Source organism: Takifugu flavidus, chromosome 15, assembly GCF_003711565.1.
Source record: "Takifugu flavidus isolate HTHZ2018 chromosome 15, ASM371156v2, whole genome shotgun sequence".
Taxonomy (NCBI): Eukaryota; Metazoa; Chordata; class Actinopteri; order Tetraodontiformes; family Tetraodontidae; genus Takifugu; species Takifugu flavidus.
Genome location: NC_079534.1, coordinates 10,725,002 through 10,750,282, shown reverse-complemented (window position 1 = coordinate 10,750,282; position 25,281 = coordinate 10,725,002). Strand labels below are relative to the sequence as shown.

Sequence of the window (25,281 nt, the reverse complement as noted above, 5' to 3'; positions counted from 1 at the left end):
TCTTTTGCTCCACAACATTTCACCCGAGTCTCCTGCTCACATATCAGAATGTTTTATATCTTTGTAAACTCCAAAGATTTAATCCCTTTTCTATTTTTATGCTCAATTCCGTCATTGATTGAATATTGGGATGAAATCTGTTGTCAGGAGTTTAAATATGTACGGTAATCATTATTTCAGCTGAGGTAATGTCTTAATTATAGCGCTTCCTTCCGTCTGGCTCGATACTCGTAATTTTCAGATCTTTGCAGAGAACACACACCTGCTCGGTTCACTCTTATTAGATATTTCATCTCTGTCTGGGTTTTCCAATATAACTGTGTGTACCGAAGTGGCTGCTGATGTAGTTTGCTCCATACCAAACTCCCAAAACAGACACATACCAGAAAGCAATCGAACATGTACCCTGGTCCCGCACACCTGTGTTTAAATACATTAAAACAATAAAAGCAACACAATGACGATGTCCTACAACTAAAGCACACCGCCTGATGACATGTCATACTGTACATGGGTTAAATGCAGAATAAAACTCAGATCAAGTGCCTCAATTTTATATTTATTCTTGTGTGGTGGGATTCTGGTTGTGTTTGTGGTGGGATATGGGATGTAGGTGCTGTTTGTGGTGGGATTCTCCTTAAATGTGTTGCATGGTGGGTTTAAGGAAGTATGGTGATTGGATGTAATAAGATGGAAATTTTGCCTGTTGCATCATCCATGGAATGAGATAAGGAGCCTAAAACATGGTTGCGGGGCCTCGGTCAGACAGCCCAATGTGGAAGTCCATGTCCTCTTCCTTCCTTGTGAGGACACTTTAACCTAAACAGAAACACATGCACAGGTGAGATAAGGACAATGTGCTATAGACAGCAGAACAAAAGAGAAGCAACGGTGTGTTAGCATCAGGGTGCTTCATGTCGTGAAGCAGCCTCTGTTGCTCAGTTGTGATCATCACCATGGACACCGAGAAAATGACACTCAGAGATGAACCAACGCAGAGACAACATATTAAGAAATACGTCCACCTGTGGTGCACACACACCAGCCATGATGCACAATAAAGCAAATAAAGCTTGAATATCTAATGCAGAAAATGGCTTGTTTCATTTTGTAATATCGATCGGCTGAACGGGGTAAACTCTCGCCAGCTCTCCCAGGTGCCGCTCCCTTTCTGCAAGATTTCTGATGGAAACAATTTTCTATGCACCGCCAGAAGCAGTGTGAGGGCCTTTGGAGGCTTTTTGATGTTTGCTTTAGGTTCCTCCGGCTGACCTCCGTTGTTGTCCCCTCTAAAAACAAAATATATGCTGAGCACATTTTATTTTCAAATCGACACCAGCCGAAACCACTAAAGAATGTCTAGAAACTCAAATCAAGTTTACATTTGTGATACTTCCTGCTGTGATTGCTGCTTCTATCCTCTGTGAGCAGCTTTAAAAAGCATCAACAGACAATGAGAGATGAAGTTCTGCAGTTTTAACACCACATTTGAACCATAATGTTATTGTTATGTTATGTAACATGCTAATTTAATAATATGTATTTCTAATTCAGCATTGGCCACAGATGGCTGTATTCAAACATACAGCGATAAAGTCCCTTTCGTATGCAGCAATACGAGGACAGAGGAGTGTTGGAGCGGCACCATAGTGCCCTCTATGGGCCACTTCCCCCTGAATGTGCAATAAATATATGAATGTGAAGCCTCGGGAGTTCTTTTGCAGCTTTCTGGCCTCGGCTATCTCAGTATCTGAAACCATTATCCTGCTCCTGTTTTCCAGTCACGCTCCTGTTAAACTCATCATAGCGTTCAGATTACATCACATAAAGATTCTCATCTGCGCTAGACTTTGAAACTCGGAATCTAAGCTTGAATAACAGATGATTGTCTGTATATATTTATGCTACTTGGCTTGCCCGCATGGTTTGCAGGGGATTTACATGTCTGATTAATTTGATGAACATGGCAGCTGAGGCCTTGATCGTAGCTGAGGGGCACTGGTTCAGATTCAACCACTAAATGTATATCCAGTTCTTCTCTACCATCGAGCCATAATTTTGTTTTTCTGGGTCAGCTTCCGACTTGAAATGATGTAACGTTGGTATCTGAGCCAAAGTGGCCGTGGAGTCATTAGTAAGGCACACACAACATACTGCTTCAACCCGAGATGGCAGATTGGTTTAATAAACTTTAATTTATCACAGCATGTTCAAATGTCTTGTGTTACACAGTAGTTTGTAGTTTCTGCTGGTATTAACTGCTTGGATAATGGAAACAAGTCCCATAATGTTTTTATATAATGAGCGAAAAACACACACAGCATCACAATAAACACAAGTTAATTGCGTTAATCAGCAAAAAGCTTTCAAATGACTCTACCTGAGGAACCCTGAGTTTGCACATGCATGGACTGTAATTGGGCACACACCTTCAGCACCTGGAAATTCTTGAAACTTAAAGGGACCAGCACGCACATTTAATCAATCAATCAATCAATCAATCAATCAATCAATCAATCAATCAATCAATCAATCAATCAATCAATCAATCAATCAATCAATCAATCAATCAATCAATCAATCAATCTATATTTCTATAGCATCTTTTACAATCAAAATTGTTTCAAGGCGCTTTCTAGAATCCCAGGACCTAACCCCAAACAAACAACAGTGACAAGGAAAAACTCCCTTTAACAGGAAGAAACCTTGAGCAGGACCAGGCTCATGTAGGGGGACCCTCATGCTGATGGCCGGCTGGGTAGAGAGAGAGGAGAAGGGGGAGGACAGGTAGAGGATAGAATAGGTAGGAGAGGAGAGGAGAGAGAGGAGAGGAGAGGAGAGGAGAGGAGAGGAGAGGAGGGAGAGGAGAGGAGAGGAGAGGAGAGGAGAGGAGAGGAGAGGAGAGGAGAGGCACACATAGTCCACAGAGTACATACATCTATGTACCCCCCCACCCCTCTCCTCTCAGTGGGGTGACAGAGGCCTGTCAAGAGCAAACTCTTTATCTGCAGCCTCCATTCCCCCCAAATCAGAGGGTGACTCACAGAAATCCACTGGTTTCATCAATCTGATATCATACAGTCGACATGCACTGATCTCTGCTGCCTGTTGGTGCTAACAGATCCTAAGACTCCTCCTTTCTGATTTTCCTGAAACTTTAGGAGAAGATGGGAAACAGATACATGAATGTTTACAGCCGTCCGATCATTTCAATTACTCATTAAAGACTAAACCACTAAGATGCATACAAAGCCGATATGTTTGGTTTAGTTTCGCGGTGAGATAAGATATCACGGAGTTTAGAAGGGCTGAGGCGTAAAGGTACCATCCAAAGAAGCTTCACCATCGATCGTTTCTGCCAGTCATGGTTGTTTTTGGTCAATAATTTCTATTTTGTCCTCTGAAGTTCCCTCAGATGTTTCTTTTTGCTTGGGTTGAATAATGAAAATGGAGATTTACCGAGCACGGGTGTTTTTGTTACGTTGCCATGGTAATTATTACATCATCTGGGAGGATAGCTGGTATATTATTTTCTTAAATAAGAATATTTTGTTTAATCTAATTTCTCTCAGCAGAGGGTCTTATATATTACAGAAACTCGAAGTGTTGAGACTTGCACATGCATAAAGTTTAAATTCACTGGTAACATGCGAATAAAGTGTATTAATAATAATAATCTACTTGAATATAGTATAATAATAAACCATAATAATAAAGTAGGCCGTTTTCTAGCTGAAACACAGACAGGATCCTCTTTTATGCACTACTGGAGGACGTGATTGTTGGAGGTCTGGAAGTGCTGATCTGCAGGATTTTCATGGTCCCACCTATAGAGATGAAGTAGAAAGTTAATGCTTAACAGCTTGCATCATATACTGTAGGTGCCTCCTGCATTTTTGTGGTTGTGGTTTCGTTGCTTTTGCTCATGCTTTTGATTTTTGATTTTTTTTAATGGAAGACTAAAAGAGTCTGTTGATGGGACAGTTATTATTGTTGGTGTTCCCTGAAATGAAAATATGTTTATTTTCTCCCACTTGTTCAGTGTCTAAATGAGCTTTGTAACTTCAATCTCCCTCCAGCTCTTTGTCAACATTTCCTTCATTCTTTTCTTTTCTCTCCGACTGATTGCTTTTCTCGTCGATTGGACGGTCAGTAAAGAGTTCTGAAATTGGGGGGGGGGGGTATACAAAGTTTTCAGGCTGATTGTCCAATGCTCAGGTCTGATGATTCCATTATTCGTCCTAAATCGTCTGTTCGCTCATTCTGGATTTGTCATTCACACCGAGCACAGGTGTACTCTTCTGCCACAGCTCTGCCTTTTCTCTGCAATGAGGAGGTGTAATGGGGGTGGGGGGTGGGGGTGGGGGGTGGGGGTGGGGGGGTGCAGAGGAAGGCTGAATGTGTTTTTCAGTCCCAGGTGCAGGGAGAAGAGACCTAATGGACGGCGGCCTGAGGAGCGGTATGTAGTGAGACAGACAGGGAGCTGTGAGTGTGAGAGGGGGTTGTGAAAAAATAGAGAGACCTTGGACTGAGGTAGAGAGAGAGAGAGAGAGAAAGGGCGAGAGGGAGAGAGAAGCTTCTTTGGCTGTCTCACAACTCCAGCTGACAGGTGCTGTCTGTATGAGAGGGGAGCATCCACACTTCATATCCTCTCATTCTCTCTCACTCTGTGTGTGTGTGTGTGTGGTGTGTGTGTGTGTGTGTGTTATCCTACAAGACTTTGAAATTCTACCACCAAACATCACTTCTAAACATCCAACTCTCGTTTCCCCAGCTGCCGTCTGCACCTACAGTATGTTACGTAATTATCATGAGTCACGAAGTCTCCTGTCATTTGGTGCACATTAGGACTCGGTTATTAGCGCTGTTGTGACATATGCACTCGCTGCCTCGCTTCCTGCACACCGGCTGCACCTGTTTTCGAGGTCCATGTGGTTTATTTGCTGTAGGAGGACCACGCAGGCTACAATTTAAAGTTTGCCTTTGAGTTTGATGCGACCGCTCATGTGCTTAGTTTTCATCTGCCTGTTTTTAATAAGCAATTTTCTGCTCACTGCTTATATGCAGGGATGTTGTTGTGTGTGTGTGTGTGTGTGTGCGTGTGTGTGTGTGTGCGCGTGTGTGTGTGTGGTGTGTGTGTGAATTCTTCAGCCCTATTATTCATTCTTGCTATTAATCATTTCCACTAAACACACATGTATAGATGCAGCTCAGTGGGAGGTTCAATGCTCTTTCCCAAGACTTATTTTAAATTGGATGATCCACAGGGGTTTTCCACAATCAAATGTAATTAGCAGGGATTAAATCCCTTTTTTACAGCTCACAAATCAGTGGAAGCTCGGCTCATTGCAGGATGCACCTGAACCACCCGTATGCAGTAGAACTTGTGGTGGATATCTGTGCTTTTTGTCTTTTATCCCTTCCTGTGTTATTCTTTTTTTTTTTTAAATAAAATGCCTTTTCTTGGGGTTTTTGTGTGATTGTACATTATCCTTCACCCTTTCTGCTTCTTGCCTCACACTCTGCAATGGCTCCTGGCCAGATTGGATTTCAAAATCTCCTGTCAGATCGCTCGTTCGCTTTCCAAATAACTGCAACACCTCAGAAAACATTACTTCTGGAGTTCTTAGTTCCAGCAGAGGGATCCACGCACCTGCGCTGAGAGACCTGTAATTCATGTCATGTGGTTTTGGCCTGCCTGAACATCAGGGTGTCTCTCCTCTCCCTATTGTGAGGAGGAAATGATTCCTGCTGCATCAGCGCGCTCCCCATCTATCAGAGACTGAGTCCCCGGAGATCTGAAGCTCTCAGGAGATCTGTTTTGTGTGTATCTCTGTCCTTTAATCACTGTTCAAGACATTCGCCAACCACATAGAAAGAAACCGTGAGTGATGTTTTGGCTCCTGATGATGTGGGCATCCATTTTTCACCCACCTTGTATATTGGGAACCTTTTAGTGTAAAGATGGAGATGTAATTGATTCCAACCATTGACGTATAGAAGATACATTAATCATATTTGTTCAGACATAGATGGAGCGTAATTTGAATAGAGAAATATATTCTTTATAACCTTAGCATTGAGACCATGGAGGCCGACCTTCCCTTAGAACTTCCCGTTCTTTTTGCTCCACGAACTGTGAATTTGCACAGCGCAGCAGGTTTTACGACCCGACTCCGAATCATTAATTGAGGTTTTAAGTTTTGCAGCTCAGGTTTAGAATGAACCCCTCGGTGGAGTTCATTCGGAAAACATCACATTGCAAAGCGAGGAGGAGTCCAAAGGCCCGCGGGCGTTTGCGTGTGTTTATGTTGTTTTATGCCGTCAGAGTTTGGAAAGGGCCCCAAAATAAAACTGAAAACCATGTGTGAAGAAATCACAGAGGATATTTTAAAGGAGGGATATTAGTACTGATAGAAATATGCAGCAAAAGTAAGACAAATGACAATAAACTAATTACTTATTTCAATGTTCTGAGCTGGAGATATGTTTTACAATTACTGATTCTGAAAATACTGACGGAGAACATCGGATTTCAGATTTTGCTCATTTTAATTTGCCGTGTCTGCATTTTACATTAGGCCTCAAATGATGATTCATGACTTAAATGGTGATTCATCCTGCTTTTTCTCCTCTCCTCTCCTCTCCTCTCCTCTCCTCTCCTCTCCTCTCCTCTCCCCTTTTCTCCTCTCTCTCCTCTTTCCCCTCCTCTCCTCTCCTCTCCTCTCCCTCTCCTCTCCTCTCCTCTCCTCTCCTCTCCTCTCCTCTCCTCTCCTCTCCTCCTCCCTCTCCTCTCCTCTACTCCCCTCTTTCTCTTCTCTTCTCTCCTCCTCTCCTCTCCTCTCCTCTCCTCTCCTCTCCTCTCCCTCCTCATCCTCTCCTCTCCTCTCCCTCCTCTTTATTCTCCTCTCCTTTCCTTCCCCTCCTCTCCTCTCCCCTCCCCTTTTCTCTCCTCCTCTCCTTTCCCCTCCTCTCTCCTCTACTCTCCTCTTTCTCTTCTCCTCTCCCCTCCCCTTTTCTCCTCCTCTCCTTTCCCCTCCTCTCCTCTACTCTCCTCTTCTCCTCTCCTCTCCTCTACTCCCCTCTTCTCCTCTCCCCTCCCCTCTTCTGCTCTCCTCTCCTCTCCTTTCTCCCCCTCTTCTCTCTCTTCTCCTCTCCTCTCCTCTCCTCTCCTCTTCTCCTCTCCTCTCCTCTCCTCTCCTCTCCTCCTCCTACCTTTGAGCCCTTCCCACGTTACACTCCACTCAGTGTGTTTGTAATCTTGAAGTCCTAGTAAAACACCTCGTCTCATCTCAGCCCTCCCAGTTGACAGAGGCTATTAGCATTAACGTGCACCAAGAAGCAAATTCTCCAAATGATAAAACACATGACCTTTGCCCAACAAACACAGTTGTTTTCTTCCTGCATTACATCCACGCGCAGAAAACGCAGGCATACAGCCTTCTTCTGGGAGGAAATTAAGATCTGAGCTGGGGTGCCCACACAAACTGACCAATTTGGATTTAAAAAAATAAAAAAGTATTCATTATTTCCTTTTATTTCTCTTTATGTGTCTGTGTGTGGTTGGTGTGTGCCGGTCTATCTGGTTCTACATCCCTTTCCATTTTCTGGGCTGGATGGTGCATTATGGGTGTTGCAGGGTAACTCCTGGTGTGGGTCCTTATTCTCTCCAGTGGTCTACAGGTGCTTCGATTTCTCTGGTAGTTGGCAGGCCCTGGGCCATGGGGGTGTATGCTGTCGGGCTTGTGGGGACTCTTTGCTGGACCTTTGCTGTTCTGCCCTGGGGGTGATACAGTGGTTATCCATGGTACATTTGGCCTTTTGGTCTGTTCTATTATTGGGTATTCGGTCTATCTGTGCCATGCTTGGCCTTCTGCCTGGATCGGAGTCCCAGTCTCAGTAATTGGTGGCATGTGAGATATATGGTGGTAGACTTACACACACATTACATTATACACAGACATGCATTGTCACTGACATTAACACACACCACATACACACAAGCAACAGTAGGGACAAACTTTGTCTCTAGCATCACAGCTATGAAAGACGATCTGTTATTGCTTATTTTCTCTGTTTGCTATGTTTTGCTGCAATTGTTGGTTTGGTTTTTCCCCTGGCATTCAGGTCCAACATTCTTTTTTTGAAATAGATTTTCAATATTCGTCCTGACACAACAAAGGCATTCAGAGGCCAATGCTGCTGCCGCCTCACTGCTGGATTTGGCCGGGTAAATTAAAAAGACAAAATAAAAGTTGCTGTATGCCTTTTGAGCCCCCTCACTGCACCCAGCGTGTTTGCGGTCTTGAAGTCGTAATAAAATGCCTCTCCGCATCTCAGCCCTCCCAGTTCATAGAGACTATTAGGATGCAAGCGTGCTAACAAGCAAGTTCCCCAAATGATAAATGACAGAACACACTGTCTGCACATTGCCATTGCCCAGCAAAACACTGTTGTTTTCTCTCTGCATTACTCACACTCTCTCACACACACACACACACACACACGTACAAACACAAAGCTGAGCCCTCCCCAGTCTCAGTCATGTCTTTCTCACATCCCTCCTGCACGTATTGAGAGATGTAGGTGATAAGAAATGATGGGAATTCGATTTCAAATAAACAAATACAACTGTGGGGTCTACAGGTCAGAACAAATGGAGAAGAAAATAACCAAAACAAATAAGAATCTAAATTGTTCTTGCGCTTGTATAGGATAAAAATCAATTCAATTCAACCTGGACTGTGACGTGTCGTGAAGGCAGCACAGGTATGAAAAGTTAATTTGACATTGTGCTCTTTGGCCACTCAATGTTCTTTCCAGTCTAAATTCATTCAATCATTCATTCATTCATTGGCTTATTGGAAACTTTGACAATAAAATATGCGGGTCTGGGATCAAACCAGGAATCTTCATATTGCTCAAATGTCCTCTGAGCTCCACCATGCCCAAATCCTTATAGGCTGAAATATACATATTTGAAAGGATGCAAGCAACAAAGAAGACCTTCTTAGTATTCACAGTACCTGCAGCCAGAACTGGTGGGCTGTTTTCTTTGGTTGCCGGGCAGCAATAGCACAATCAGCATTTTGGCAGCGGCAGTCACATCGTTTTGTGGAGCAGGAGCCGAATTTAAATCCTCAGCACGTGTCATATAGAGATCCATATCCTTACAGTTAAAGCCTTTATCGGGGTAAAGGAGAAGTTACAGGAGCATCAACATCTGTTCTAATAATTTGCAGAAGCAGGATGAATTCAGTGTCTTCTAACGAGGAGTCTTATCGAGGTGTGATCGAGACCATGCTGGTTTGCCGTGTGAGCAGTGAACAGGGCATTAAAAGATTTCCTGACATGGATACGGGATTAGACTTCAACCTGTCAGCGTAGAACGTTGGAGTGGTCCTGGAGAGAAGAGAACATTTTTACTGCGGAAACGCGCAGGTTCGTCTGATCGTGTGGGAATGTGAATAACCATGCTGTACATTTTCATGCGCACGCCTGTCCTCAGCCGTGTGACAAAATACCTGTGTGGTGATAAATAACAACCAACAGAGTAAGGTTCTTTAGGAACCCAGTTATTACTTGGTTGTTATCTTCCTTCTCCAGCACAAGGGTAAGTGCATTCTTCTGGGTGAGCTTTTTCTGGGCAGTATTTTACGGCCCAAAAGAAAATGACTCGCCTCCATTTACTGTACAACATGACGCTTGATTTCACTCTACACCCAAACTGGGATGGCAGAAAATGAGGATCATTTCTACCCACCTGGATATTATAAGATCTTTTTCTTTTTCTTATTTTTTTTTTTTTTGCTGTGTTTAGAATAAGCTGCAAGACTTATGTTAATCCTATTTTAAAATGTTCAGAGACCGACGGGAGAGGTAGAGGACGGTTGAAGGTGTTGACAGAAAGACACTGACACTGTTGCTCATCTTCCACGCTAGCGTGGCTGCATGCTGCTGTGCGGTGCTCAAGAGCTTTTTGACTCAGCGTTGATGCTGGCCCTTGTTGACTTTGTTAATTAAGCCACTCGTCAGGGATGAGACTAATCGCTGGCGCCAGGAAAATAATCATAATAATAACCCCCCCCCCCACCTGAAAGTTGTGTGAAAACAGCTACTGTATGGGCGATTAGCTGTGCTGCTGTGAAAGTTTGATCCAGGGACATTTTTCTCCTCCTTCATACCTAAATGTTGAGAACCAGTGTGGGGCTGAAAGGATACCAAAAAAGGTATGTCGCATCAGAAATCTGAAGGGAAAAAACATTCTTAATAACTAAAACCCTCTTCCTCCAACTATTGTTGTCATGTACTTTTAAAATAGAACTCTGTGTAGGTGGTGGAATGAGTCAATTATGACCATTGTCTAAAGCTTTTTGTTCATTAAGCAACTTCTGTCAGACCTTTAAGTATAACAACAATTGATTAAATGATTCTGTCATTTATGTGTTTAGATGCTGGATATGTCACACCAGTATCCAGAATATCTTAGAACTGAGTCATCTTTTGCTAATTTTCATTCTATAAATTGGAAAGAATTCAATTCCCTTTAACTTTTCATTAACTGTACATTAAATATCATCTGGTGCAATCAAGATTGTTTGTAGACCTAACAGAAACACAGAGCCTGACCCCCCCAAACAAGCAACAGTGGCAAGGAAAGACTCCCCTTTAACTGGAGGAAACATTGAGCGGAACCAGGCACATATGGCCGGACCCTCCTGCTGAAGGCTGACTGCATAAAGGAGGCGTGGAAGGAGAGATAGGGCAAAAAGAGAAGAGGAACAGATATCAGACAGGTAATTGTTCCAGTATGTTATCCTGAAGATGGAGGGGGTCAGCAAGGTAACATCAGGTCATGGTGTTACCAAAGGTCATATGTGACAGATCAGCATTCTGCTATACAAAAAAAGATCTTCCAGGGATCTATGCTACACATGTAATTTTGTACATACACAGACGCAGGCACACACAAGGCCTTTCCAGCTTTCACTCGCATCTTCCGCTTTCTGAGAACAATCTCATAATCTCAATGGTGTTGCTGAATCCCCCGTGTCATGGTGCAGCCTCTGTGTTTCAGAGAGACGATGGATTCTCTGAGTGGGCTAACACTTTGCCGTATTCTCCACAATGCCCGTTTAGCTTTTAATGTGTCAAGGTAGGCGGGTATCAGCGGTTTCAGTAGGGATTGCTGCACCACGAAACAAGCATTTGTGCAGAGTGCTTTCATCAATCCGTTATTGCAGTGAAACCCTCCCACAGTGCCCACTGAAAGCTCAGGATTGTTAGGGATCTCTTATTATGTTTATATTATCTTCTGCATTTGAATATCTCAAAGCATTTGCATCCCCCAACCCAGTGTAAATACAGCTCACAAATAGAGCAGCATCCCCTAAGTATATGTGTATCAAGTTGTTAAACTGAAAAAATGCAGTGTTTTCTGATACCAACTGCCAGTTTGGAATGGGAAGAGTCTGTGGAACAAATAAAAAACACATTAAACCGCAGGAAAGCCAGCATTCAAGTGCACAAATGCTCCCATGAAATATCCATATCAAATCACGTATACGCTTAGGTGGCTGAAGAAAAACAAATTACTTGGCATCCTTCTAATAGGGCATCCAAGGAACTGAGGAAGCCATCTGGGAAGAGCTTTCCACAATTAATAATCGTATAATCATTCTGGAAGCTAGCTTTAGTGGCATAATTTGACTTGATGTGAGTTGCTGAGTTGTCCCACACTGAAGATATCAAACACAGCATACTGCATAAACCTTTATCACAACGGAGTCTAAAAGAGGTTATTCTTAGCCTTTGATATCTAGCACGTTTCATGTTCAAACACATAAATATGAACAAGGTAGGACCTGGCCACCTATCAACTCATAGCAAGGGTTTCAAATACTGGTGTAATAGTCCTGCTTATTGTCAGTGTACCAGTTATTATGCTGCAGAGTACCTAAAGGGGAACACGAGCCTCAGGTTGTCAACCTATCGAAGGGATTTTAGATCTTTACGTGCTCTTCACTATGCTATGTGTACTTTCTCACTACGTGTACTCCTCAGTCCTTGTGTTCTTGTGATCTTATGACTTGTCATCAGTCGCAGCCCAAGAACAGTTCTGGTTCTAAGTTCCCAACCTACCAAGTACACTCCAAGTTTCCCGTAAGGGTTCGGCACTTGCTCTGTCCGTGCCTGGCTTGAACATGGGACAACTAGGCATCCCACAATGCATTTCATCTAAGCCACCAGGAGCCACAGCAATGTCGGAAAGCGAGCACTTCAAAGTACAGAGTCCAAGTATGAACTACAGAAGTTCACAAAACTATACCTCCGTGCGAAACAGCTGTTATTTTCTGGACTCTTCCTATTAGCAGGTTTTCTGTTTTATGGTCATCGTCTACTTTGAAGCGCCGAGTTTAGGTACAGATAAAAGGAACGCTGACATAGACTTCTTTATTTGACTATATTCTCATTTTCTATGAACCCAGTCACACTATACTTGCAGTGTACACACTGCACGTCACTGCCGTTATAAATAAGCTTGTACCCTCAGCACATAAATAGTTAAGCCACTGCTGGGTGCAGCGGTACAACAAATAACCATTACAATTTAATTATGCATGCCGGCACATTGTTACATGTGTTTAAAGATGAATGGACCATCATGCCTCAGGGATTATCATCGTAAGAGATTTGATGTGGATTAGTTAAAAGGATTATTACTCTTTTTTTGGTGCCAGAGGACAACATGTAAGAGATTTTCGTATAGAGTATTCAGAATTGGACTGAATAGCATGATGCAGCAGTTGCTGGAGCATCATGGGCGCAAGAATCTGCAGAGGCATTTCGCAGATACACATTTCAACCCATGACCTTTTTCTATTTTTGTTCTATGTGGGCTGTCGCGACCATCTCCGCAGACAGTGGAGCTTTGTTCAATTCCCTTTCCTTCCTGCAAACTTTCTTTTTTGGTGATATATAAGCCAGGAGTGACAGATATAAAAGCCTCTGTGTCACATCTGAGTCGACCCTAAAGCTGATGCTAATGCTAAGATAATTCAAACAGCTCTAATGCAAAACTTGGTCATTCATTTATAATAACAGACCAAAAACCTACAAACACACTGACTCAAATCACACATCGCTCATGGGTTGGCCAAAAAAGTGAAAGAAAACAAGCCCACAAGGACCTCTGGGGCCTCCTCTCTAACCAAGAAAACCCATTGATCAGTACCTCCAAACCAAACTGTTGGAACTGTGCGAGAGTCAGGAAGCGAGTGAGAAAAGCTGGTCATTCCCCTCGTTAACTGATCAGGCCAATAATGCAGAGCAGGCACACCAACGGACCAGCAGTGGGTGTCAGATTTACGGATGAATCCAGATTAATTAATTGACATGATTAATTTGAATTAAAGTTTTAAAACAATGTGCCACACATGCACAGTTCCACTCACTGGTGAGGACCGGTGCTCTAACCCTTGTTGTCAGGAGAGCCAACTCGATCCAGCAGACGACTCTAAGTAACATCTTCGTTGCTTAGTGTCTTCCAGCTTAAAGTAGGCAACCGCATTAACAAGCAAACATTATTCAGGAATTCCAATGCGAGTACATTGGCGATTCCTGGCATGCACCCAAGCTACCCCCACAGGATGCTACGGCCTCCGACAGTCTGACAGGATTGCCGAGTAGATGGCAAATAACTTCAGACTGATATCATCAAGGATGCCGGCTTTGCTGAGGTTTTGCAAGATGAATTTTTTTTTTTGAATTTGGATATCTCAACATCATCTTTTATAAGTGAGTCTATCTACTGTTTTACCCCAACAAAATGAAATACATTTTATAATAATTTACACTCATCGTGATTAATTCAAATGAATCCACAGAGGCTGTGTGCCGCCCCAGTGACAGCCCTAGTTTTTGTTGTTTGTTGTGTTTTATTGTCGCGCGTGATGAAGGTTTTTAATGTAGCAAGATGTTCAAACTCAAATATCGTTTATCAATTTACACTGTAGACATTGCAAATGTAGAAAATCTATATCTGCGCCGTTATTTCAGGCCACAAAGGCATGAACATCTGCACTGCTAAAAGGAACGGCAGCACAGAGGAAGTTATAGCAACCAAGATCTTGAAGGTCATAATATGGAACCCGCGATTATTATTAGATCAGATAATCTCATCATAGTCCTGCTTCTTGGTGTTAGGAAAAGTAAAGAGCTTTCAGATTAATAATTCACCAGTGAGGAATGAACGATGGAGGAGGAAAAGAAAGAGCAAATGAGAACGAGGAGTTGAAAAGGAGCAAGGCAAAGAACAGTGCAGGTGGAGTGGAGAAGTGAGAGAAGCAAATCCAAAACAGTTGGATGCCACAGATGACAGCAGTGTGTAGTTTGTCTCTTAATATTATACCTGTAGGCCTATTTAGAGGAGCAGAAAGACTCACACACACACACACACACACACACACACACGCACACACAGAGGGATGTGCATAATGAGCTAAGTGGATATTTGTTTAAATTGATCATTTGTCTGCTTTAATATTCATGAGCAGTGATTTTCTGGAACTCTGCTGCATAAACTGGAGCACACGCTGGAGTCCTTCTCCTTTGGGGAGGTTTAATTAGAAGTTAACTTGGTAGCACATTTAAAGTCCATCTGTATCTTCACTCTTTTTTTTATCATATTTAAACCGTAAACTTTTGGGGACTATTTCCTCATTTATAATCTTTTTGATGTTTTAAACCATTGCAATGCTGGGAGTCTGATTTCAAGTCATTAAACAAGCAGGTAAAATACATTTTGTTCACTTATTTATTGACAGGTCTCAGCAGGGAGGACATTGTTTGGATGTGGTCCCTCCATCTGCTTAGGTGCTGGCCCCTCTGATCTGATCATTTACCTCTCTGGTCTGATCTTTTGCATCACTGCACTGAAATATCAGCTTAGACTGAACCCATTGAACTGAACATGCGGTGATGCATAGCAAAGATCTACCCCAGTTTTGGATCCACATCTCCATCAAATCAGTTACAAACCTTGCCCAGGATGTGAGGTGACAGGTACCACTTGAGGTGGTGCCCGGACCTCCTCCTGCATCCCACAGACAATCACTCAGCATTTCAGTGGAAAATAAAGCTGCACATTGTCCCCAAAGCTGTTTTATTTTACCAGCTGCCTCAACAGGAATCCTCACGTACCTTTCACGGATTCTTTGTTATTGTTCTTATTCGTTTAAAACCAAATTAGAGGAAGTCTCATTGGGCTAAAGGCTCATGCACCGTGTCCGTGTAATGTTATTTCCTCTCAGTCCTGTGACATCCACCGCATTCTCAAATAAAAATGCAATGAATATGCATGAAGTGTCAGAACCTTTTCAACACAACATTTGGACATTTTCTATTGATATTTCAGTTAACTTTATTAAAGTGTAGACAGCTGTAGAATTTGCAATTCTAAACAGCTCTGAAGTCTCGCAATCAAATACATGAACTAATGTAGCATAAAATAAGAGGAAAATACATTTTGAACTGACTGCTGTTCATTTACTCTTTACCTTCAGTAGTGAAATGAATATTGATTTAACTAGAATTAAAATGAATAGACAGCTGTAAAAGGTTTTTGGCACATCTTATTAAATGGTTTATGGCAAACAGTTTAGTAAAATTTGTTGCCCTTTAAAGGGTTTTTGTATTAAATCTTCTCTTGCAAGAAAGACCATATAAAAAGTTATTTTTATGAAAACAATCCAATTCATGTTTACTTATTAAGCATCTGTCACAATCAAGATTGTCTCTAGGGGATTTACAGAAACCCTGAGCCTGACCCGCCCCCCTTCGCCCAACCCCGACAAAGCAACGGTAGCAAAAACAAACCTTTTAACAGGGAGAAACCTTGGACAGGACCAGGCTGATATGGGATGGGGGGCGTCCTCATATGGGAGGGGGGGCTCGATATAGGGCAGGGGGATGACACACAAAGGGAGAGGAAGAGACACATAAAGTTTCACAGTAACATCATCAACAATGAAATAAAACGTCTTTGCAGTTTTGGTTGTTCAAAGAGCCTGAATTATTAAAATCTAACAAAAACACCCTCTGCAATGACCTGTGCACAGTTTCTTCAAAATATGTGCAATAAATGCAGTGTATGCAGTGCACATCAGTGTATTCATCTTGTTTGGTCCCAGTCAATAAACGTTCCCAGAACATCTTTAAGGATTAACTCTGTCTTCTCGGGATGCTAAATTACTATTAAGCACTGCTAGTGTGTCCTGGTGCGATTCGTTTAACCTGCTTCCCATCTCAGTGCTGCTGCCTGAGAGCCCAGAGGAAGAGGAGCGACGGTTCCTGTGGCATGGATGAAATTACCATCCGTTTAAGGAGCAGCTGACTCGTTCGCTTGCAGGCACTTCATCATCTCACAAGCACAACAAGCTGAACCCAGATTAAAAACATCAGGATACCTGATCCTCTTTTTTTAATTCCATCAATCACATTGATGAATGCAGAACAGATTAGGTTAGTCTGTCGTTGCTAAATTAATTTGTTACCTCCCTCAGCAGCTTGGAAGGAGGTATGCCTGCAGAGTCTGCTGGGAGCTCTCCTACTTCCTGTGTTGCAATAGCTTCTCTATTCTCTTGTCTTCTAGCTCCTGCTAATTTTATCTTCTCTGCTTGGTTATGAGGTTTTACAGATTGCTCTTTGCACTGGTTTCACCTTCTCCATTCTCTGTCACCTTTTACTTATCAGCTTGCCATTTTGGCTTTCCAGTGTGCACGAAAAGCATTAAAAATTGAAGCTGTTGCTAACATTGTTAATGTGAAGGTCCTTATTTCTGATATTGTTATTCTGTCGTGGTTGTTAACCTGCGCTCAGCAGGTTCAATAGTTTTGAACTGCCAGATTGGAATGTTAAGGAAGTTACCAGAGCAGAATAATAAAGGTTATGTCCCCCTTGTCTCCTGAAATGATTAACATTTCCTTCCATAGTGTTTTCATGAGAAGATTAATTCAGGCACACCTTAAAATTAGAGGCAGGGACAAGAGAGCAAAATGGCTTTCAGAAAAAGCATGTAGGGTAATAAAGTGAAAGCAGCTTTTTACCCCTTCACTAGCCAGTTGAATATACAGAAGAAACTTTCGCGGATGTAGACCAGCTCTCAGATCAGATATGTCTTGGATTTTCAGCTCAGCTTGAATTTTGTAGCCCTGCAGAAGTAATGCAATTGCTCAGTTTGTGCAATTTCGCCATGTGTGTTACCCAGAGAAATCCTGTGTGTCACAGTGTAAGTGTGCTTCTGTACAGCAGAAAAATGTCAGTCATACTGACATTTCCAACTACAGCACGCCAGTTATGCTTCAGTTGTCTGTGAAGAGGCTAACGTAGGCTAACACCAAGCACGTGCAATGATTTGTACAATAAAGGAGTTACTATAGGCTCCCATTTGTCCTTCTTTTAAGAGTTTTAAAGTTTCTTATATCACCAATTTTGATAACTTTTGTTTTCTGGCATTATAGACCCTGGCAGTGTGTTTAATAGGAACATAGATTAGGTGTGACACCTGTAGGTGAAAACCTACAGTTGTCTGTAAATTTTTATTTCTTTAACTGTTTGTGTCCCAAAGGGTGACTGTACCATTGCTTTCATTCATCAGGACTGGTGGTGGAGGCATTTTCATCATTGTTTTTGAGGTAGAAAGTTACCCTGTAAATAGATTTATATACATTACAGAGTCAGAGTAACATCATGGATTTAGCTGAAATTGAAGCCAACATCCGACTTTTACTGCATCAGTTTTTATTAGTGATGTTCAGTGATGCCAGTCTATAAATACTTTTATTTACTTCAAAATGAACCATCAGAAAAGACAATTCAATGGTATTTAAGTGCATTGGACCCACCACAGTGGCCTAGCTCCAAATAGTCCATCCAGTTAAATTCCACTTTCCTCCCTGAATCCAAAAACACTGATTGCGCCTGCGCCCAGTCAGCCCTTCTCCAGCAGGAGAATATGAGCCTGGACCTGCTCAATGCTTCTTCCTGTTCAAAGGGATTTTTTACCGCCACTGTTGCTTGTTTTTGCCTCAAGGCAGTATTAATTGTAACAGTCACTAAATAAATAAAATTAAACTGAGTTGAATTGAGCAGTCCAGGTGAACTGTATGAAACCTGACAGACCTTTTTTTTAGTCAATGCATTTTTAATCAGGTTCAATACAAAATAACAGACCTTGCTTTTAGGTTTAATTAACGCAATCTCTTCAGATAAGATCTCAACTGTCCTAACTTCCTGTAAACTCATGTGATCGCAGCACAGGAGAAATTAAATTTAGAATCTGCAGTTGGAAGATGAACTTCTTTTGGCACTTGTCATCACAATGACATCATCTGATTTTGCAGACATGTGTCGAACTGGATTAGAGCCGTGACACCTAACCGTGGATTCCAGAAACACGAGCCTGCGTTAATATCGATGCGTCCCATCCTGTGGGAAGCTGTGATCGGCAGTTGTCATAAACAGCCCACAACGACGTTGAATGCACACTTTGGAAATAAAAATGCCAGCATCTGCGGGCACGGGTTGCATCCGTGGAGTGTTTTTATAATATATAATCTGAGAAAATTGCAATCCCTCTTGTCAGCTGACAGAAAATAGCGAGATTGACTCCATGTGGCCTCCTAAACCTCTTACGCCTTCCATCCTCTTGCTGATGAAATTCTGTTGCCCTCCTGCTGTGCCCCATCCCTCGTTCCACTGGTTTTCTTTTGTAAAGTCCTCTTATTCCCAGTGGGTGATCAGCTGTAGTTATTTGACAGTTGCATCTGACTTGTTTAATGGAAAATTAGCCCGTAACAGACTTGACAGCCAGGGTTGTTGTTATCATTTTGAAAATTTCGACATCAGAAGCGGAACAGGCCGCTGGAGGCAGCAGGTCCGGCCCACCCGGCATTTGAGTTGATTAGAGCTGATGAAGCTTAAAGCGTGCAGTGCAGAAATAGCTTTATAAAAATAATGTTGACGGCAGAAAACCCAGTCGAAGATCTGACCTTTTAAATATTGAGAAAGTACAAGAAAAGGACACGCTTGGGTTGAGTGACTGGGCCACAATTTCTGTTTTTGTTCTGAGCTTACTGCAGGAATGTGTTTGTGTTGTCACTGGTGCCGGTTTGATTTGGTGTTTTGCTTTGACTGTGTCTGGGAGAAAATCTGCTGATTTTATACCTTTTCTTGCAGAAAAGCCTGTCAAAAAGTAGAGCGGACAGAAACTGGACAAATTTGCTGTCTTGTACATTGTCGCACCAGTTTACCTCTGAGTAGCTAACTTGCTAACTCCCTATTGACTTTTGGTGTGGCCTGTGATGTAGGAATGAGGTGATATGATGCAAATCACCACCTATCTCAGCAGAAATGTAGTCTGATTAAACTGAATATAAAATACATTTACTTGCACAAAGGCCCAAAATCCAGAATGTAGATGTATTTTAAAAAGTTGTGGAGCGTCTGGCTGTGTCCTCCGTCAGCCCCATGCTTCAAAAGCAGATCATGCAATCAGTATACCAAGTTTTAAACTCACTCATTGCTGATTTAGCTATGGCTGCTACCTCGCTGGATCACTTCTTTACGGGTTGTTTTGGTGGGACATAAAAGGTCATCTGTGGCCCAACAACACAACAGTAGAACAGTGATAAATCGGCACCTAGCGGGGGGAGCTCGCTTGATTTCACCCACAATCAGACTTCTGCAAACTGTTTCGGGGGCATAAAGTTACATAAATTATGCATGCCAAGCGAGCTGTTCCTCCTCTACTGACTCATTAACGTGCAGTTAAGTGCCTCTTTCTTTAAAAAAAATTCAAACATAAGGTGTTTAGACAGACTTTCCTTTCTATTTCAAATACTTGGCAACCATTTAAACCAGCCGAGCCTACTCCCCCACCGCTAAAGGATTCATGTATGGTCAAACAGGCGTGGTTGTGCAGTGTTGGCAGCGGGCGGAAGCTCCAGGAATGATTCATCTTCTTCTGTTGACAGACTCACCTGACAGATTTGAGTCGTGCACGCCGCTGCTGGCATTAGACTTGGAATAACAACACATGTGTGATAGTTTTATTGATTTCAGTGTTTAAAGGACGTCACTGCAGACACTGATGACTCCATATTTGGGGTTTTTCAGCAGATGTTTTACATCCTGGGTTCCAGCATGGAGTGTGCTACCTGTATTTAGGTCATTCCTTTTCACTGTATAATACCTTTATCTTTGTCTATTTTCTCTCTCTTCTCCATTCCACATGCCGGCACATGCACCCCTTTGTGAACTAGTGGAAATGGGAATCATGCGTATACTCATATTGGGCTCACGCCACAGGGGACGAGGCTCTCTGGAAATCTTACCCGAACAATCAGCCATTGCAGACATCGGAAGCAGAGCTAAAAAAAACAAAAAAACATCTCAGTGACTCTAAATCTCCGAAAACATTTTCCGTCTCTTATTTTTCGAGGTTAACCAAAATGATAGTCGACTAATATTAATCTATTTCTCAATTTGGGTAAGAAAAATCAGTAAATTGATTTGTCTAATTGTCAGTAATGTACTTACTGTGTTCTTGTGGAGAGAATCAATTTACAATCTGACCGGTCATCCAAAGAAACCCAAAAAAACAATATGGAATCCTGAAGCAGAAAGGTCAGAGCCTGAGTCAATCTTGGGTTATTTATTGACAAGGATTAAGATGGCTGAACTCTTAGAACTACTGTAAAGTTCTGTCCTCCCACAACACCTCATGGACCTTGCCACCAGGCAATAACAGGCAGGACCGGTTAACAAGGAAAAGATAATCGAATGTGTGACATTTAGTTCCAGGCGTTTCTGAATGGGGCCAAAAGTGCCTCGTTTGGAAATTGTCCAGCTCTTCCTCTGCCCCAATTAGGACGGGATCCTGGATCATCCTCCCAGCAGTTGGACCGGGACGCGACCATCTGTGTCGGGCACTCTTGTGCTGGAGCCATGGCTCTCAGTCGGAGACTGCGGACGTTCTGCTTTATTGCATCATGTTATGGTACTTGGCGAATGGAACACAGAAAATCCTGAAATGTTTCATTTTTATCAAGTCATGCACAACAGAAATGTTCCTGATTCATTTGTTTTGATGGAATTAGTCTTGGCATTGCTGAAATAAATTCTTGTATTTAATCTAGGAAAGTCCCACAACCGGATTTCAACTCTAAAACAACTGATGTCTTCAGCAGAAAAGCTAAATACTAATTTAGTTTCTTAGAAAACTGAGACCTTAAGGCAAATAAAAAATTAGTATACCTTTTGCAACTACTAGCCGAACTGCAGCCATAGAAACAATACAAACAACACAACAATTATCGACCATAACATGACTTTTAGGATTTGATAAAAACAAGCAAAACAAAACCCTTTTCTTGGTATGTTTTGTTAAAGGACAAAGCTACATCCCATCTGCTGACAGATGCGGCAAAAAATGTTTCAAAGTGAAGATAAATAATGAGCAAAACGCTCCCCTGAGTGTTTCTCAGTGTTTTCCAGTTTACACGAGAATGTTTTCAGCGGAACCTGCAAACTTCTGTCACACTTTGGCTGTGTGTTTACACAGAAACAGCTGAAAAAGGCACTTATTCTTCCTCTGTTTCTGAATAAATGGGGAAAACACTAGTTTTCTGTAATGTGAGGTACCAACACATCTGTACGGTTACAGTGTACAGGTGTTGCTGCAGCTCAGCAGCCACACCGCCCACTAGTGGCCTGGCATGGGAATTTAAGTGGGCTCCGCCCTTCCAGCGTTGTCACATAAACCCAAACAAGGCAAAGGAAATGCTTGATATGTTGATATATATGAATAATTTTATGCTTTAGTCTAACCAGGTTAATCTTTAGCCTGCTTTGATCTATTTAGACTTCACCGCAGATGAAAATCAGATCATGTCTGAGTTTACAATGATTTCTTGACCGTGTCCAAAAATCGCCACCAAAAACTCCTCTTCACGCCTTCAGTCGGGCAAAGAACATTGTGTGGTATTTCTTCAAACTGGCCAGGACTCATCCATGCGTCAGCAATGCCAGCAGGCTGTGAGATTGGCTTTCGACAACATATCCATCCCTGTATAAATACATACAAACATACATACATACAGATGTACATCTCTCAACCTCTGCTGGAAAAATTTGGGGGGCTTTGTGTCACCTCCTGTTCCTCTGTGGCTCGGCAGACAGACCGATCTCTGCCGTCTCTTTCTCTAAAAACCTCCAGCTCTGGGTGGTTTTGTTTGTTTTGTCCTCACATCAGTGAATATGCGGCACAGCGATTATGCAGATGTTTCCCCGCTGATTGTTTATGAAAAGAGGAAGTCCCGCATTTGCACTTCAGATGCAGCTGCGCACATTTCCTGTACGTGCCGCGAGTGGCAGAGTCTCTCTTAACGCTGTGCGCTGGAGCAAATGGTGAGCCTAAAACAGAGAAACAAGAAACACCGCCGAAGACTGATCAATGGGAGAGTGATGAAGTCCAGCAGCAGTAGGTGTTCGGATGGCATTTAAATATCTGCATTACACCTGCATCAGCAAAAGTCTGGCAATAAATCACATTGAAATGTCTCTTCTTACTTGTATTGATTTTATGCAGCTTTTATCCCGTCCATTGAAATCACCAAAAAATGTTTTTAAAAGTTACAGCTGTTTATTTTGTCAGATTCCTGAGAGCTGCTGGCTTGTTTCATGTTGCATATGGGGGAAAGCATTTGGAGGAAGGACAGGACAGCATTAATAATTCATCAGAATCACGATGGGGAAAAGGAGAGGATAGAAAAGAGTAAATCCTCTGATAAACAAGGCTCCCTGCCATCTCCAGACGCAGGATTTGCACAAACAGGAGACGATTGACAACTTTCTCATCCGTGAAAGGAGCAAGTGTTGCTCACAGCTCAGGGTGCAACAAGGGTCAAGTTCCTGCAACCCGAGGTGGGAGTCAAGGTCCCTCACCTCAAAAATGTAGCATGTTCACACATGCTGTTTCCTCTTCCTGCCTCTGCGTCAGCCCGGCACAGCCTCAGCACGGTGGTGGTAACTATTTTAGAGCCCCCGGCTTTGGAACACGTTCATCGGGATTTTCTCTCTTGGAGTTTCAGCTATTGTGGAACACATCGATCACATTCTACCGGAGGCAAGATGCTGCACATAGGACTATTTATCAGGCCGGATCACAAAGATGTAATCAAAGGTGGAAGAGTAACTTATGACACTGCAGATTTATGGACTCCTCACAGGCGCTGAAGCCCCAGTAATAGAAACTAGTGGTGAATCATTATTTAATGCTGCTTTAATCAATAGTCTAAACAATTGGTTTGTCTAGATTCACCTGTTAAATAAATCCTGAGAACCTGTTCTGTCGTCTGAGGTTGGGTTTGTAAATTGAAAAACATCATGACTGATGCCAAAATCCACCTTTAACCAGCCAGCAAACAGCAGTCATGTGACTAATTATTCCTTATTACAAATGTTATAGTTAGGTTTTAAGGTTTTTTTATATCGGGAAAAAATAAAAGAAAAACAACCTCTCATGCAATTGCAGGATTTACATTGTAAAGGGTTTTTTTGTTTTTTAAAGTATTTACAGTATATTTGGAAAATCCTAATTTATGCAGTGATGTCTATCGTGTAGATATCAATCTGCTCTGAGCATGATTCCGTCAGGTATTTGTAGATTTATTTTTTAATACTTTCAAGAGTTTCCTGAAAAGAGCTGCGTGATTAGTCATGGCAAAATGTTCAGTGAAGCTTGAGTTGGAGGGTAATTGTGCACGTTACTCATCAATGGAGACTGAAGCAATAAATTGGTCTGTTTAAAACATTGTTATTTTAAATTCAATGCAGAAGCCAGCTTTTACTACACTAATGAGACAGGGACACATTTTAATTTCCTTAAAAAGTGAATGGAAAGCATAGTGTTACTACATGAAAAGGTTTAGGACTTTGATTCAAAGATGCATCAGAATAAACAGCAATTATTCCACCACTAATGATTCTTGGAAAGTAATTTTCTCTGCGCTTTAGTTTCTGGATGCATTTTTAAGCGGAGTTATTGAAGCGTTTTTGTCTGGACCTGCTCTCTTTGACGTTTTCTATGAATTCAAATGTAGTTTTTCAATTAGAAATAAAAGGGGGGGGGGGGAGCCTAAGCTTTATGACATGGAAACAAATTTAGATTAAAGGCTTTTTTTTCGTGATGATATCCTTCCGTGAGGATTAATTATCACCCTCCTGTAGGTGCTTTTGTGTGACTGGGTGCTTGGAGGAGGCTCAATGGATGAGAGGCGGCTGCGGAACTCCGAAGGGAAGAGAAGAAAGATCAGATTAATGAGGAGATGCTGATGAGCTTTGTCCTCTCGGTTTCGCTCTCTGCCTGGTCAGAGATGAAAGTGGAGGATGAGCAGGAGGACAGATGCAGATGGGGGCGCAACAGTGGAAGTCTTCTGCCCTCCTCTCCGTCTCCTCCTTCGTTTTTCTCTGTACCTGCTCCGTTATCTCTTTCTCTGCACGCCTCCGCCATTTGTCGCCCCTTTTATTAGTTTCTCCTACTCTCCTCCGCTCTGTCTTTCTCCTCCTGTGCCCTCCTGCTCCGTCTCTTCTCTGTTCTCTGGTTTCACGCGGGGCTTCATGGCGAAACCGGACCTGCCGCTGCGTTCGTGGGGGCTGGATGGAACTGGGTTGCTGGGGTTTCAGCCACAAAGAAAAGCAAAACTGCACTTAATAAGGCCGTTTTTGAACTGCGGCCAAAGTCCGAGCACAGACTCACGCGCTCTCTCTCTCTCTCTCACACACACACACACACATTCTTTCTCTCCCTCTCTGTCTCTCTCTTTCATCTCTAATTTGATATATTTCTGTCCGTCCATTGATTTGAAATAGCCAAATTCAAAATAATGATTTGTTCTTTGTTTAGGTCAGTTACAGCATGAAGTTATTTCCCATTTACTCTGCACATACATTACTCAAAAAATCATTTTCTCCCTTCATTCACTGAAAGGACTTTATTTTTCAATCATAAATTACATCCATCATTCATTTATTAGCTAATTTTTTCCCCAGCATTCTAAATACAGCATGACCTACACGCTTAGGGGACATTAAGGATCTCTGGACAACCTAACTTTACACTAAAAGAAAACTGTATAATAATGGTCAAAAATCTGAGAATGCAGATCTTAAAATAAAGACATTTCTGAATAAGTATTTAGATGATTGCTGCAAATTTAAGAT

The 25,281-nt window shown here is 42.3% G+C and overlaps 1 protein-coding gene and 1 long non-coding RNA gene across 2 annotated transcripts in view; one reads left to right on the top strand and one right to left on the bottom strand.

Annotated features, from left to right (window-relative positions):
- The window catches only part of b4galt2 (UDP-Gal:betaGlcNAc beta 1,4- galactosyltransferase, polypeptide 2), a 98,422-nt gene that overhangs the window by 10,687 nt on the left and 62,454 nt on the right, over positions 1-25,281 (top strand). The window lies entirely within an intron of this gene.
- LOC130538486 (uncharacterized) lies at positions 539-9,300 on the bottom strand. Its single transcript, XR_008953894.1, has 2 exons — positions 9,027-9,300; positions 539-819 (listed from the first exon to the last, which is right to left on the bottom strand). It is a non-coding gene; the product is annotated as an uncharacterized LOC130538486 (long non-coding RNA).